The following is a 15870-nucleotide window of genomic DNA, read 5'->3' as shown; positions in this document are numbered from 1 at the left end:
CGGGGTGAGACGGTGTGCGGGGTGAGACGGTGTGCGGGGTGAGACGGTGTGCGGGAGTGAGACGGTGCGAGACGGTGTGCGGGGTGAGACGGTGTGAGACGGTGAGACGGTGTGAGGGGTGAGACGGTGTGAGACGGTGTGCGGGGTGAGACGGTGTGAGACGGTGTGCGGGGTGAGACGGTGTGCGGGGGTGAGACGGTGTGCGGGGTGAGACGGTGTGAGACGGTGTGCGGGGTGAGATGGTGTGAGATGGTGTGACGGTGTGCGGGGGTGAGACGGTGTGCGGGGGTGAGACGGTGTGCGGGGGTGAGACGGTGTGCGGGGGTGAGACGGTGTGCGGGGTGAGACGGTGTGCGGGGTGAGACGGTGTGCGGGGTGAGACGGTGTGCGCGGGTGAGACGGTGTGCGGGGGTGAGACGGTGAGCGGGGGGGAGACGGTGTGCGCGGTGAGACGGGGTGCGGGGGTGAGACCGGGTGCGGGGCGGGACGGTGTGAGCCGTTGGGAGACGGTGTGAGACGGGGTGAGAGGGTGTGAGACGGTGTGAGACGGTGTGCGGGGTGAGACGGTGTGCGGGGTGAGACGGTGTGCGGGGTGAGACGGTGTGCGGGGGTGAGACGGTGTGAGACGGGGTGAGACGGTGTGCGGGGTGAGACGGTGTGAGACGGTGTGCGGGGTGAGACTGTGTGAGACGGTGTGCGGGGTGAGACGGTGTGCGGGGTGAGACGGTGTGCGGGGTGAGACGGTGTGCGGGGTGAGACGGTGTGCGGGGTGAGACGGTGTGCGGGGGTGAGACGGTGTGCGGGGTGAGACGGTGTGCGGGGGTGAGACGGTGTGCGGGGGTGAGACGGTGTGCGGGGGGGAGACGGTGTGCGGGGGTGGGGCGGTGTGGGACGGTGTGAGACGGTGTGAGACGGTGTGAGACGGTGTGAGACGGTGTGAGTCGGTGTGAGACGGTGTGCGGGGTGAGACGGTGTGAGGCGGGGTGAGACGGTGTGCGGGGTGAGACGGTGTGCGGGGTGAGACGGTGTGCGGGGGAGACGGTGTGCGGGGGTGAGACGGTGTGCGGGGTGAGACGGTGTGAGACGGTGTGCGGGGTGAGACGGTGTGAGACGGTGTGCGGGGTGAGACGGTGTGAGACGGTGTGCGGGGTGAGACGGTGTGCGGGGTGAGACGGTGTGCGGGGTGAGACGGTGTGCGGGGGTGAGACGGTGTGCGGGGGTGAGACGGTGTGCGGGGGTGAGACGGTGTGCGGGGGTGAGACGGTGTGCGACGGTGTGCGACGGTGTGCGACGGTGTGCGACGGTGTGCGACGGTGTGAGACGGTGTGAGACGGTGTGAGACGGTGTGAGACGGTGTGAGACGGTGTGAGACGGTGTGAGACGGTGTGAGACGGTGTGAGACGGTGTGAGACGGTGTGAGACGGTGTGCGGGGTGAGACGGTGTGCGGGGGTGAGACGGTGTGCGGGGGTGAGACGGTGTGCGGGGGTGAGACGGTGTGCGGGGGTGAGACGGTGTGCGGGGGTGAGACGGTGTGCGGGGGTGAGACGGTGTGCGACGGTGTGCGACGGTGTGCGACGGTGAGATGGGATTTCGTATTTCAAAAAGAAATAAATAATTTTTTTGACGATTAATAAATTATTTAAAATGAATAAATAATAAATAAATTAGGTACAGTGTACTTAAATAATGGAACAATCTCACGGTTATTACAGAACAACAGTTTACAAATCTGCTCCAAGCGATTTTAATTAAATAAATGGGTTAAATCGTGAACAGAGATCATACGAACATTAAATAAATATTAAAGAAGTCAATACAATCGCGCCACCACCAATCCCTTCCTGTTGTCGTGTCATGAACACATAAAACCCACATCCGAACCAGACTCAGTCAGTACCGGGAACAGCGGAGGCCTAGATGAGGCTCCACGGGGTAACACGGCATTTTTTTTTTTTTTACACAGAAACACGTGAGATAAAATGAAGTACGTGTTGAGAGAGAACCGTGTGTGCTTCAACAGGAAAACGCACGGATCAGCACAACCAGAGACATTGCACATGAACGTGTGTGGGAGTTCGGGCCGTCAACTTACTCAGCGCCCCTGACGCTCCCAAAATGCACCGCGCGAGAGTAATCGTGTTGGCAGCTTCATCTTCCGTTTCATAATGATCCGCTAAATCTCAGATCTACGGCGATCTATTCGACACTCATACGAGGCGAGAATACGCGATATTTTCCTCAAAGTAACGGACGTTATCATTGAGGTTTGTTTTTTTTATTATTAATATTATATATGTATAAAAAAAAAGAGTAACGTCTGTTTTGTCCAAGCTTTTGTCACTTATTTAATACGTCATTGTATCGATAATTATTGGAAACGTTCTCGTGCTTTTGCTGGGCGATCTTTCTTGAGCACGGTTTTAATTTTTGTTTGCGTTGCAGTGCTGAATATAATATCCCTTCAAGGATTGAGGATGGCAATGGAGATTGATCTCGGCCTTACCCGGTCAGGTGTTAAGTATCTATAATTCCAGGTGCGTGTGTGCGTGTGTGCGTGCGTGCGTGCGGGCGTGCGGGCGTGCGGGCGTGCGGGCGTGCGGGCGTGTGGGCGTGTGGGCGTGTGTGCGTGTGTGCGTGTGGGCGTGCGTGCGTGCGTATATATGTGTTAAATAAGACTAGTTCTCTTTGTTAATCCAGTTGGCGATTTATTGCAACTTCAACAATGAACACGGTCTGAAAGATATAAGAATGAACATGATTAATAATAATCGTACCTGTAAGAGTGCATCGCACATCGTGGCAAGAGTCAACTTTCAACTCTTAAGCAGAATAAACACTTTTCGTTGAGACGGGGGCGGGGGATGAAGAGGCGGGGGCGGGGGATGAAGAGGCGGGGGCGGGGATGAAGAGGCGGGGGCGGGAGATGAAGAGGCGGGGGCGGGGATGAAGAGGCGGGGGCGGGGGATGACGAGGCGGGGCGGGGGATGAAGAGGAGGGGGATGAAGAGGAGGGGGCGGGGGATGAAGAGGCGGGGCGGGGATGAGGAGAGGGGGCGGGGGATGAAGAGGCGGGGGCGGGGGATGAAGAGGCGGGGGCGGGGATGAGGAGAGGGGGCGGGGATGAAGAGGCGGGGGCGGGGATGAAGAGAGGGGGCGGGGATGAAGAGGCGGGGGCGGGGATGAAGGAGAGGGGCGGGGGATGAAGAGGCGGGCGATGAGTGAAGAGGCGGGGCGGGGATGACGAGGCGGGGCGGGGGATGACGAGGCGGGGCGGGGGATGAAGAGGCGGGGGCGGGGATGAAGAGGCAGGGGCGGGGGATGAAGAGGCGGGGGCGGGGATGAAGAGGCGGGGCGGGGGATGAAGAGGCGGGGCGGGGGATGAAGAGGCGGGGTGGGGGATGAAGAGGAGGGGGCGGGGGATGAAGAGGCGGGGGCGGGGGATGAAGAGAGGGGGCGGGGATGAAGAGGCGGGGCGATGAGTGAAGAGGCGGGGCGGGGATGACGAGGCGGGGGCGGGGGATGACGAGGCGGGGCGGGGGATGACGAGGCGGGGATGAAGAGGCGGGGCGGGGATGAAGAGGCGGGGCGGGGGATGAAGAGGAGGGGCGGGGGATGAAGAGGAGGGGCGGGGGATGAAGAGGAGGGGGCGGGGATGAAGAGGCGGGGCGGGGATGAGGAGAGGGGCGGGGGATGAAGAGGCGGGGCGGGGATGAAGAGGCGGGGGCGGGGCGGGGATGAAGAGAGGGGCGGGGGATGAAGAGGCGGGCGATGAGTGAAGAGGCGGGGCGGGGATGAAGAGGCGGGGCGAGGAGTGAAGAGGCGGGGGATGAAGAGGCGGGGCGGGGGATGAAGAGGCGGGGATGAAGAGGCAGGGGGATGAAGAGACGGGGCGAGGAGTGAAGAGGCGGGGGTGGGGGATGAAGAGGCGGGGCGAGGAGTGAAGAGGCGGGGGATGAAGAGACGGGGGCAGGGGATGAAGAGGCGGGGCGGGGAGTGAAGAGGGGCGGGGGTGAAGAGGCGGGGGCGGGGGATGAAGAGGAGGGCGGATGAAGAGACGGGGCGAGGAGTGAAGAAGCGGGGGCAGGGGGTGAAGAGGCGGGGCGGGGGGATGAAGAGGCGGGCGGATGAAGAGACGGGGCGAGGATTGAAGAAACGGGGCGGGGATGAAGAGGCGGGGCGAGGAGTGAAGAGGCGGGGGGATGAAGAGGTGGGGGGATGAACTGGTGGGGGCGAGGAGTGAAGAGGGGGGGCGGGGGGATGAAGAGGCGGGGGCGGCGGGATGAAGAGACGGGGGCGGGGGCAAGCACGCCCTGTCCAGTCCATGTCCCTCGAGTGTGGTTGAGCTGGTGAGGGTGGTTGAATGAACGGAATCCATCTGTGACGGGGTTTCGGCTCGTGATTAAGAATCCTCTATCTCCCCCCAAGTCTTTGACATGGAAAATACAAGTGTGTGTGTCTTTCGGCATGACAAAGACTGAGAACATGAAGAGTATATGTAACTGGCTTTGAAGCCAATTGAAAAACTGAACCAGAAACCAAACGCAAGGTCAGTAATGGTCGATGCCAGAATCACAAGTCGTAGTCAGAGTGCCAGGCAGGCTTGCTGGTGCTGCGGCCGGACCGTCTGGGTGCAGCAGCTGGTTGGCGAAGCGCAGGGTGTTTGGCGACCGTATTGGGTTTGGGACCGCCGACCTGAGGAGGTGATATTGGGGGCGCTGCGCTGATATGCAAGTTACCTGCGACGACTTGGCCATAGATGGGGTTGGAGCATCATCAAAGAGCCGATGGCGGCCGGGAGGGCTTCGGTTGACCCTGGGTGATTCAGTGAATTCAGGACCACCCTGGCTGTGAATTCAGGACCACCACCGGAAGCTAATTCATCAGGAATACCAAATGTGACAAAGGTACATCTTAGGCAAGCGATGAGTCCACCTGCACCATGTGAGGCTCTCTCAACTTTCGAACAGTTAGAATACAGGTCAACCACCACCAAGTCGTTGCCTCCTTTGTAGTGGAAGTCGTCGGCACACATGCATTGGAATGGATAATCTGGGGGTGTCGGGGGAGTGGGTGGTGCACTTGGATTGGAGGGTGCAATCCGATTACAACGGTAGCACCCAGCACGAAGGGCCGCAATGGCAGGGGCAATGCCAGGCCAGAAGATTGAGGACTCTGCTCTCGCAGTCATAGAGGTGACCCCTTGATGGGCAGTGTGCAGAGCGGCTAACACCTCGTCCCTGAGAGACGGTGGTATAAGGACACGATCCTTGTTGGGTATGACACCATCAACTGTATGTAGACTATCTCGAAACTGGAAGTACTCGCGTAGGGATCCAGGGAGCTCATGACGGAATTCAGGGATACCTAACTCGATAAGCTCAACAAGGCTCTGCATGTTATTGTCACTGGCTGTTGTGGTTCGAACCCTGTCCCATGTTACAGATTTGAGGCTGAGTGAGGCGAGGGAGGGCATAGCAGATGTGGGAACACACCCGTTGGGGGTTTCTGGTGCTGATCTACGGAAGCCACCCAGGAGGTTTTTGGAATGCGTCAGGATGATGGGCGTGGAATCTATGGCCGCCATATCATCAGTGAGGGTGTTTCACAGGCTCTCCAGTAGGGTGGTGTGAGATGCAGTCTTTGGCGCAATGTCTAATCCCCGGCACAGGGGCCATCCGGAACCTGTATCGCAGGTCTTTTCATTTTAGTTCCTAAGGCGAGCATTCGAGATATCCTCTAGACTTCGATCATTAAAGAATTTGAGCAGAGGTTTGTGGTCGACAGCGATTATGAGGTCTTCACATCCCAGAACAAAGTGTCTGGCCTTATCTAGGGCATCAGCAACTGCAAGGGCCTCACCCTCAACTGGTGCATAACGTGATTCAGCAGGGTGGGTGAATCTGCTGCCCACGAGCGTCATTTTCCATCCTGTGTGACAACAGAAAGGCTTTATGTTGGTGCAGGTACAGTGTTTCTGCAGTAGCCAGAAGCCAATGCCAGTCTTGGACCAGTCTGTAGCGAAGCACGTGGGCTTGCTGGGGTCAAATTGCTGGGGACACCCTCTTCGATCTCACTGGTGATAACAGTTTTCGACTCTTCAAATGCATCCTGGAGGTGCTCATCCCACTTAAACGGTGTACTGGGTTTAAGTAGTTGCCGGAACGGCAACATCTTCTCAGCCATACTGAAAGCGTATGACACTTTATTGACAAGTCCAAACCAAGAACGTACATCTGTGATGTCCTTGGGTGTTGGGAAATCGAGGATTGCGCGGAGGTATTTCCTGCAAGGATGGACACTATTGGGAGTTAATTCGAACCCAGCAAATTCCACTATATCTTCACCAAACACAAACTTGTCAGGGTTCAGGGTGATTCCATTCTGTCCACAGGTGTCAAGCCACTGAACATCCTGGAAGAAACTGTCTGCCAGCGAGTCAGACCATAGCAAGACGTAATCAACGCATTTGGTTTTATTGGGGATGTCAGACACGATCTCCTCATAACGACTTGTATATCCATTGCCAGACGCAATATACCCTTGAGGGGCTGTTTTGTAGCGGTATCTACCCCAGGGTGTGATGAAGGTGGTCAGGTGTCAGTCTTCTCTGCAGATGGGCACGCTATGGTATCCGTTCCATGCATCAATGACTGTCTTCTTCTTACCGTTCGGAACCGATCTAGCCTGATGAAAGGGTGATGGCGTGTGATGTGTTTCCCCTGTAGCATGGGCGTTGAGGGCCTGGAAATCAACAGTGCAGCATGGCTGGCCATTCTTCTTTGGACAGACAACCATTCTATGGCACCAGGTGACGGGTTCACCAATGGGGACTGGCTCAAGTACACCCAACTGTACATCGTGGTCAAGCCCAGCTTTGACCGCATCCCGCCAGTGTAGTGGGACTGGTACCGGTGTGTGGTGTGCCACTGGTTCAGCATTAGGATCCACCATCAGTTTCATGGGCGGGCCATCCATTCGAGGCAATGTTTGATGCTCACAGGTGTTAAATGTGCTTCACTTATAGTATTCAAGGAGGTACTGTTGTAGATGCAGGCGATTAGCATCAGTTGCGGGGAACGGCAGCTTTGTCGGGGGTGGTGGGGGTCGACGACGCTGAGGGCAATGGCACGCTGTGGTGGGGTCTTTCTGTAAGACTGCTGTTGCGTCCGACTGCTGTACTGTCAGGTCTAATACCAATCTTGGGGAAGCTATCCGGGATGATGTCAAGGGCGGCACAGGCTTCTCTGCTGAGGAAGAGCTTGTCAGAGCTATCTGTGACATAGATCATTTGCCTAGTTTCAACGGCCTGTAGTGGGGCAGATAAGAGCAATTTTTGAGAGGAATCGTGCAAATGATGATACAAGCATCAAATTTGGCACATTTGTTCTCCAGGGGATTCTAATCAAATCTGTCTGATTGGCCATTTGAAAATCCAAATTTGGAAAAATTGGGCAGATTTGATCAGAAAGCCCTGCAGAACAGAAATGCCAAATTTTATGCTTGTATCATAATTTGCACGATTTTTCAACTATCTACTACATTACTGACCCCATTTGTCTTTGCCTGACAAGCGGAGTACAGTGGCCCCAAGGATATTGATGCCTCCATTGTTGGCAGTGTGCATTCTCATGGTTACTGGGATGAGGTCAGATTTGCACAAGCCAAGGCGGTGGATGATCTTTATACCAGCAAGGCAACTCTGGCACGCTGTGTCTACCATCGCGGGGACATGGCCAGTCATGGTCTGAGTGGAAAGGTCAAAGCCAAGGGCTGCGTAGTCTTCGCGCATGATTTTGACAGTCACATTAACAAATGGTTGCGGTTTTGAACTCTTCCTGATCCATGTATTCGAGAGTTTGTCATAAACATGGTGGTCAAGGGTGATGGAATGCTCACAGTGTGATCGACCCAAATTAATAACGTTATCAAACTCATTACATTCATGCCCAGATATGTTAGGAGTTTCATTCGACTGTTGTGCTGATATGTGAACAGTACATAGGGTATCAAACACAGCATTTTCATTGTTGTTAGAAGAGGCACTCGTGCGTTTAGGTTTGTTCCTACTGCGACATACACTCTCCATGTGATTATCGCGATTGCAATGCCCACATTTGTGACCATATGCCGCACATTCTGTCTTGCGAACGTGGGCTGGGGCGCTCTTCCCGCGTCCCTTTTTTGCCACAGTTGGAGCATGGGTCGTTTCTGTCCTTGATGGTTACTTGCTTGACCTTTTGATATATGCTGCTAGCTGGTTCCACTGAGTGTGTGTCCAGTAGTGTAGATGCTGACCGTTTGCCAGATCCTTTAGCCTCAATGAATTGGAAGACGTCCTCCAGGGTCATGTCCTGTTTCTTGTCACCAAGGAGGTCAAGCTGGATCTCAGGGTCGGCAATTCTTCGTGCAAGAACATCACGCATGATCGCTTCTGTGTTGTTAACTTCAGCGTCACAACTAGGGCATTTGATTAGGAATTTGCATATTCCCGCTTGACCACGTAGGCGGGCCCCAAAGCTGCGCACAGTTTCATCACGGTCTTGACGCATATTATGTAATGCTACTCTGGCCACCATAGAGTTCTCTTCGCGAACAGCAAGTTTTTTTAATGGCCGCCATGACCACCTCGATGGGGTTACCTCACGGAACGATTCAAATCAAACGGACAAAACGTTCCGATTTTACTCAAGTCTATCGAGTCGATACATCCCGGGTCCTTTGTACTGACACAAAGCGATATGGGTTCATGTTACACCAACGGTGCAAACACCCGAAGTTTACCAGAAATTGGACGATGTTTGTCTGAAATATCCGAGTGTCGATCGGGCCGAGAAAACGTTCCATTTTGATGATGGGTTTTGATGACGTCCAATGATGGGTCGTTGTGGACGAGTGTACGGAGTGCTGTTGGTGGGGGATCTCATCGAGGGGTGTTGTGTGGTTGATGACACCGTGTTCATAAATAAGACTGTAGTTCTCTTTGTTAATCCAGTTGGCGATTTATTGCAACTTCAACAATGAACACGGTCTGAAAGATATAAGCATGAACATGATGATTAATAATGATTAAGAATCGTGTGTGTGTGTGTGTGTGTGTGTGTGTGTGTGTGTGTGTGTGTGTGTGTGTGTGTGTGTGTGTGTGTGTGTGTGTGTGTGTGTGTGTGTGTGTGTGTGTGTGTGTGTTGAATAAGACTGCTGGGATTCGCTAGATATCCGTTATTGTCGGGTTTTCCGTGTGTGTGTGTGTGTGTGTGTGTGTGTGTGTGTGTGTGTGTGTGTGTGTGTGTGTGTGTGTGTGTGTGTGTCTGCAACGTGAGGCTCTACAGCACAAACCAGCAAACCGATTTCGATGAAACTTGGCGAAAAGGTGCCATATAGGCTGGGAGTGTGCGCGTTTGAGTTTCGTTGCGAAGCAGCCACCCGTTGCTATGCAGCGGCCGAAAAACCACGTTTTAAGAACCCAAACGGTAACTGACGTAGCGCGCCTTCTATGATGGGTAGAGCGACTGGACCAACTCCTGCCTATTCCTTGCATCCACATCTAGTTATTGCGACAGCATAACCTTCCTTTATCTCTCATAGTTTCCAAATGGCAGCCCTCCGAATGCGGAAAGGTGGTGAACCAGGGAATAAGTTAAGTGACCTTGACCTTGGAAACCGTCGACGGCGGAACGTTCAAATTCGGTGTATGGATATAGTTTAATAACTACTACAAAATTGAACCGCAGCATTTTTCCAGATTCGATCACCAAGGGTGTCGGGGCTGAAATACTCAAAATTCAAAAAAATACTTTATCTTGACCTACGTTCACTTTTTTTATTTTTATTTTGCACGTGTTTTTTTATTTTTTTTCTCTTCTCTTCTCTTCTCTTTGTGTTTTTCCTTGCGATGACATTGCGAAAAGGCAAAATACGTTGGCGCTAATTGAATAATTGGCCATTAAAACTAAATTGCGAATAATCGTAACTGCGATATGCAAACTTCTGGGCCACGCACGTACGGGCATGTGAGAGCGAAGGAACGGCCTGTGTGTTTGTTTCTGGCTCAAGGTTTGAAAGTTTTTTGTTTTTTTTTGCACGTACGACCATGCACGTACGGGCACGGACTAGTATTTATAATTGCGACCAGTTTGGTCACATAGCATGGGATTAAAGTGTAGGTGTGCCCGTAGAGATTGACACCGGACCGCCGACTCCAACTAGTGCACTCCGAACTAGCCGGTCATCCCCCCCCCCCCACCGGATCGTCCATGCCGATCATTCCAGCGTCAGAGGTGGAGGCAAGACCGAGCACCTCCACAAACGCGGAAGGGTGGAGGGCTCACTCAGTAGAGTAGAGTAGAGTAGAGTAGGAGAGTTTTTGAACCCAATATGTGGGAGCACATGGGAAAGACTGCCCCACATGGCGCACAGGAGCATGAGGTGAGAGGGGGGAAATATTGTTACGGATTTGGAAGCCTCTTGCACACAGACAGACAGCAGTCCCCACAGTTGAGTTATTTCGATAAGTATGTGTTTATAGTTAGGGTCCCGTCCTGTCTAATGGGTTAATTTAATGTGTGTGCTGCGGGTTTCTTTTATAGTCAGGTTTTTTTACATCTCCAATCAATCCTTCATTTCTCGCACCATCGCCCACGTGCAATGTGTCACATACAGAGGAGAGGTTCCCTCCTCCCACCGGACCTCCTCCAATCAGGAGGATCATCGCCTCAGCTCCTCCCAACGGGCCTTCATCCAATCAGGAGGCTCATCGCCTCAGATCAGGACTCCACCCAGAAGGGTGGGAGTTGCCCCGCCTACCGTGGACCTGTCCAATGAGGGACGGCCGGCGAATCGCGCGATGCAACCGTCCAATCACGAGGCGAGTGGCCAGGAGAAGAAATCCCTCGGACCGAATGAAAGGGAAGAGTAGAGTGGTCGTCAAGAAGAGAGTAGAGCAGTCATCGTGGCCATTGCTCTTGGTGTGCGTCATGAGAGTAGTCGTCAGCGGTCATAGTCTGCGGTCTTTTGCGGGGCTCCTCGTGGTGGTGGTGGTCGAGCAGCCAGGATCGTGGGCTCGGTGGATTTGGGTTGTGGGTTCGAGTCCCACCGTGGTGGGTTGGAGTCTGGTGTGACCACACGGGGCGGACAGGTACCCGGCCAGACCTTGACTCCCCAGCTGACCTATCCTCCTCAGCTGGAGGGTCCAATAAAGACCCGACGGGGTCCATTTATTTTGGGCATGTGTGTGTGTGTGTGTGTGTGTGTGTGTGTGTGTGTGTGTGTGTGTGTGTGTGTGTGTGTGTGTGTGTGTGTGTGTGTGTGTGTGGGCCCCGTCCTTAAGTAGAAATTTCTAAGTGTTTGTTTGTATATAAATTGCATTTCTCATTCGGTTTTAACTCTGCTCTTTGTGCTCCCCTGCCCCATTATAAATAAACCCCCAATTGTTCAATGTACCAGCTCGTTGTTGTGCTTTCTATTATTGACCCAGCACGGTTCGTGCTTGAGAACCAGTAAGCCGATCGGGCTGTGTTGTTGTTTGGACCAACGGACTTTGGTAATTCCGCTCGGTAACACCGGACCGAGGTCGCAAGAGCGACCCGGTTCGACAGAGTCCGTTGAAGGTGTAACTTGCCTCGTAATTTGACGTGGGTATTTAGGTATATTGAAATTTGGCTATTAACCCTACCCCACGCAGTCAGAGAATTGGCGAACACGGTCCTTAAGTGACCCATGACCTTTGCAGTTGTCCGAAGGTTAAGACCTGCAATTCCGGGTATTCGGTGTGAGACGGCTCTACTGCTCCACCTGGCGGCCGTTCCTCGCCACCAACCCCCGGCCCACAACAATATGAGGGTAGTTGTGCCTCATGGCAGCGCGAGAAATAATTTCCTCCACGAGCACAGGTTAATAAATATTATTTATAAAATGCATTATAAATAAGCATCATTATAATTTATTGGTGGTTGCTAACATACATAGTGGAGCATGTTAAATCAGTATATTTTGATCAGTCATTTGAAGGTCCCATGCAAAACAATAATGGCCCATTGCGGACCCATTAACCTGTCAATCTGTCATCACCAAGGACCCATTAACCTGTCAATCTGTCATCACCAACGTACACATTTTGACGTCCGTATGTCTGACGTCTATGTATTCGGTCATTATGCAATCTCAACCAATTGAACTTGCCAAAGGGACTACAGGTCGTTAGGCAAAGGTTGTAATGACTGTTTGCCCTCCTCACCAGGAATTCCAAAGGTGGAGCGACACAAATTATCTTCATACATGTGTACCGTGTTGCGCTGCTCCTGATGGTGGTGAGAAAGGGAATTACGAGTGACGCTTCAGAACCCTCAATTGCATCAGAGGGGAAAAGGTTGGGAGAGGTTGGAGGGAGGGAAAACGTGAGAAGTGATGCATCATGGGGGCACAGGCACATTGGTGCCATGTGTTGGAATGCGTTTATTTTTGCAGGTGTGCAATGAGTGATGGGCTGGGAGTGGGGCTCACAAGAGGCGAGTATGGTTGAGGAAGGTACCTTGGGTGCTGGAGGGCCTTCAGCCAGGGAAGGCTGTGAGGCTATGGTAGGCATGTTAAATTTGTGTATGGTCCCGGGTACCCATGGAGAAGGGACCCGGGGCACCAAGTGCCAGTGAGGGCACTGGGGGAAGGTGGGAGAGCTCCCCCCATAATTTGGAGTGGAGCAGGTAAGCTCGAAGGGGGCCTTTGCGTGCCAGAGTGCGATTGAGTACACAGGCAGGCAGACCTTGGAGTCTGCCAATGGAGCCACACTGCCCAGCCAGGAAATTGTGGAGGCACGGATGAGGAACAGAGGGTAAGGCCCTTACTCATGTAAGCACCAATGCGCGGAGCGGCGGGTGAAAATTCGGTTATTAAAACCACAGTTTAGAGACACATTGCAAGTCCCAGAGAAGTTTAATTGTTGATGTGATAATGGACAGAGTAGTTAGGAGTGTTGTATTTTCCCCTTTGCACCATCCACCACTCAGGTAACCACCGACCTCTGGATTCACTCCCCTGGAGAAGCCGTGGGACCTGCAGACTTATCTTGAACTTGCGCTGAAGTTCCCACAGATCCACTTTTTCTTCCTGAGGAATCCTTCGGGGATTATATTAGGAATTTGGCACCGACTGAGGGGAACCCAAGAGATGGACATTCCAGATAGGAGAAAAGGGACTAGGGAAGAGATAGGGACTGGGGGGCATGGACTGTGATGAGGATAGGCCCATGAGATTAGGGCCGTTAGGTTAGGAAAGGAAACCTTTAGGTTAGAGCCGAGCCCGTTCCCAGATCAGCCGAGACCACTACCACCTCCCTCAGGTACGTGCACACTGAGCAGCTGGCCAGCGATGCCTGGTTTGCCATTTACCTATGTCACGTATGCCTTTGCCCATCACCCCACCAAGGACCACGTGTTGTTGTGGCTGGACGACTGGTGCCGTTGGGTCATTGTGGACTGTCAGTCACCAGGACCATTTGCCACTTATTGTGTCAGCATGCTGCTTGCTCCTTTGTTGTGCCATTATGGACAGTCACTGACAACCAACAAAGGCCACACCAACCTGCTGTCCATCATTTGAAAGGTCGTCAACATGCACCAAGGATTGCTTGTTTTATGAATGCACCGCCAACCACCTGTGCAATGTGGCCAGTAGGCCATTTTGATCAGAGGCAGAATTGACCCTGTGATGGCTAGCCACTCCACCGTTGGACTCCCCCCCCCCCGTTTCATTACAAGGGACTGTTGCAGTTGACCGGCAACCCTGAAGAACATCATGCTGTGGACCTGATGCACAGAAGAGGGCGAATGTTAGTCTTTCTTTTTCTTTTTCCGTGTTCATCCCAGGAATTGAACCAAAAGTGTAAATAGCTGGAAAAAAAAATGTGCAAACCCACCCGGTATGTGTTTACATACAGAATTGCATTTGCAATATCTTGTGTGAACGCGTTAGAGTAAAATAACCCAACACATTACTTTTCATTAATTTCAAAGACCGGGCATGTATACATTGTTACATTCAGGTAATGGCAAGGTAAAACGTATTAGAGAGAACCACACCTGAGATGTGCACAAAAGTTGATGCACTTGGATGAGTCTAGTACAGGGAGGGGGGGGGGTAATGTGATGGTATCCCACAGAACATTCTCAGGAATCCGATGGGTACATGAATGCTATTTCATGTTGAAGGTAGACTTTTGCCCCTTCTGAGTTTGGGGGGTAGGGGAAGGTGTTGGGGTTAGCCTATGGATACCCGGTGTGATCTTCCCTTCTCTACCAGCTTTTGAATCTTCAATCCACTTCACCAAACCTCAATTCAATAACCCCTCCTTCAACCCAGAAGTTGATTTATTGTCATTTGGTCCATTTTTTCCACTGACCTCCACTATTTATTTTATTATTTACCACCAACCATCTGTCACTCACCAGAAACAATTTGATCCTCTGGACCAGTACTGAATTGCCTTCCACCATTCTTCCTTCCCTGCACTTCTCATATTTGTCACACAGTAAAGTACGACGCATCTCACACAATACCAATACGAATTGTACAGTGGAGCATTTATGCGCAAAGAAGGGGGTGCTCCCTTCTCCATCTGAACATCATGAAGCAGGTATTCTGCAGAGCCTGATGGCTGTAACTGCCCCTGTTGGATGCACAGCAATGAGAGATGCTTGACGTTCGCTCCTTCCAAACCACAACAGGCATGGCGCTGAAAAGGCCAGGATTCTGGTCAGTTCGGGACTGCTGTTGACGTGCTGGGGGCGAACGCAGTAAGGGCGCGAGTGTATCCCAAGCTGCCTGATCGAGATATTGTCAGTAAGAGTGCGGGTCACACTGGACTCAGCTGCACACGGCAGGAGCAAGGCCAGGGCTGGAGGCGAGCGGAAGCATGGGCAAAGGAAAGTGGGACAGTCCCATGGGATGTCAGGAAGCTATGTACACTTGCACCACTCGCTTGACACTCCACCACCATCTTTCTGATCCAAACTCCCCCCCCCCCCCACAAGGTTGCTTGATGTAAAAGGAGTCACCCCCACATTCGATTCTGCTTTTTTTTTCTTAATTACAGCTCAGAGACATCACCCTGTTATATAATTGGCTATTCTTATACATCCCTTTGATGAGGGCTATAAATAGAAATTTGTCCAATGTCAACTCTTCATCATGTCGACATTTAAATTTTATAACTGCAAAAGTTTTTCATCATTCTTAACCTGGACTTTTACTGCCCCCAGCCACGTGATATCGAAATATTCGCTTCTTGTTCTTAATTCTTTTGATTTCTTTCAACCCAGATTGAATAATGGCCATGTCTTTTGTTTAATCAAGTCTGTATTAGGGGGGGAAGTCTGCTGTTCTGTCATTTCCTGCTTGATTAATTGCCTGCCTTTGTGATGGCTTTCCTTGCTTTTAAATACTCAATTTAATGGTTGTGTGTGTGTAAATAAATAAGTTATCTTTCCAATCTGCTTGGCTGTTCTTGCTTTCATTGATCCAACATGGCGTGTTCATAATCGTTAGATGGGAAGTTTTTCCCCACTGATTGGCTCCTTGGGACAGCCAACACTGCACCCGGTGTCCCACGAGGGCAGTAATAAGTACTCACTTGCGTGCCAAAGGTGTGGACCTCACTTGAGGTAATTCGGTCAACCAACAGGTAACAGAACATAATAGATGAGAGGACCGTTAGACTGGTTATCCCAAGTCGTGTCCGCAGTCGCTTAACAACCCGTTGGGCCGCAGAGTTAACCGTGGCGTATGTGTATATACATACATCAAGCTTCCCAGCCTCTGCTGTCACACGCAGATGCTTCATCAGATTCTCAAACTTTAGAAAAGCCAATAGAGAGAAGCAACCTG

The 15870-nt window shown here is 52.3% G+C and overlaps 1 protein-coding gene across 5 annotated transcripts in view; it reads right to left on the bottom strand.

The window, feature by feature from the left end:
* Positions 1 to 2190, bottom strand: part of GAPVD1 (GTPase activating protein and VPS9 domains 1) — a 174283-nt gene extending 172093 nt beyond the window's left edge. For 3 of the 5 annotated variants that reach the window (XM_085882329.1, XM_085882331.1, XM_085882333.1), the window contains exon 1: positions 2094 to 2190. The gene's annotated coding sequence lies outside the window, so the exon portion shown is untranslated. The remainder of the gene's footprint in view (positions 1 to 2093) is intronic. The other 2 variants (XM_085882332.1, XM_085882330.1) reach the window with 2 other exon arrangements.
* Positions 2191 to 15870: the final 13680 nt, after the last annotated feature.

This window comes from Eptatretus burgeri, chromosome 5, assembly GCF_056783735.1.
Source record: "Eptatretus burgeri isolate ZD-2024b chromosome 5, Ebu_testis_v1, whole genome shotgun sequence".
NCBI classification, from domain to species: domain Eukaryota; kingdom Metazoa; phylum Chordata; class Myxini; order Myxiniformes; family Myxinidae; genus Eptatretus; species Eptatretus burgeri.
Note: the sequence above shows the minus strand (reverse complement) of the source record. Positions and strands in the feature narration are given on the sequence as shown.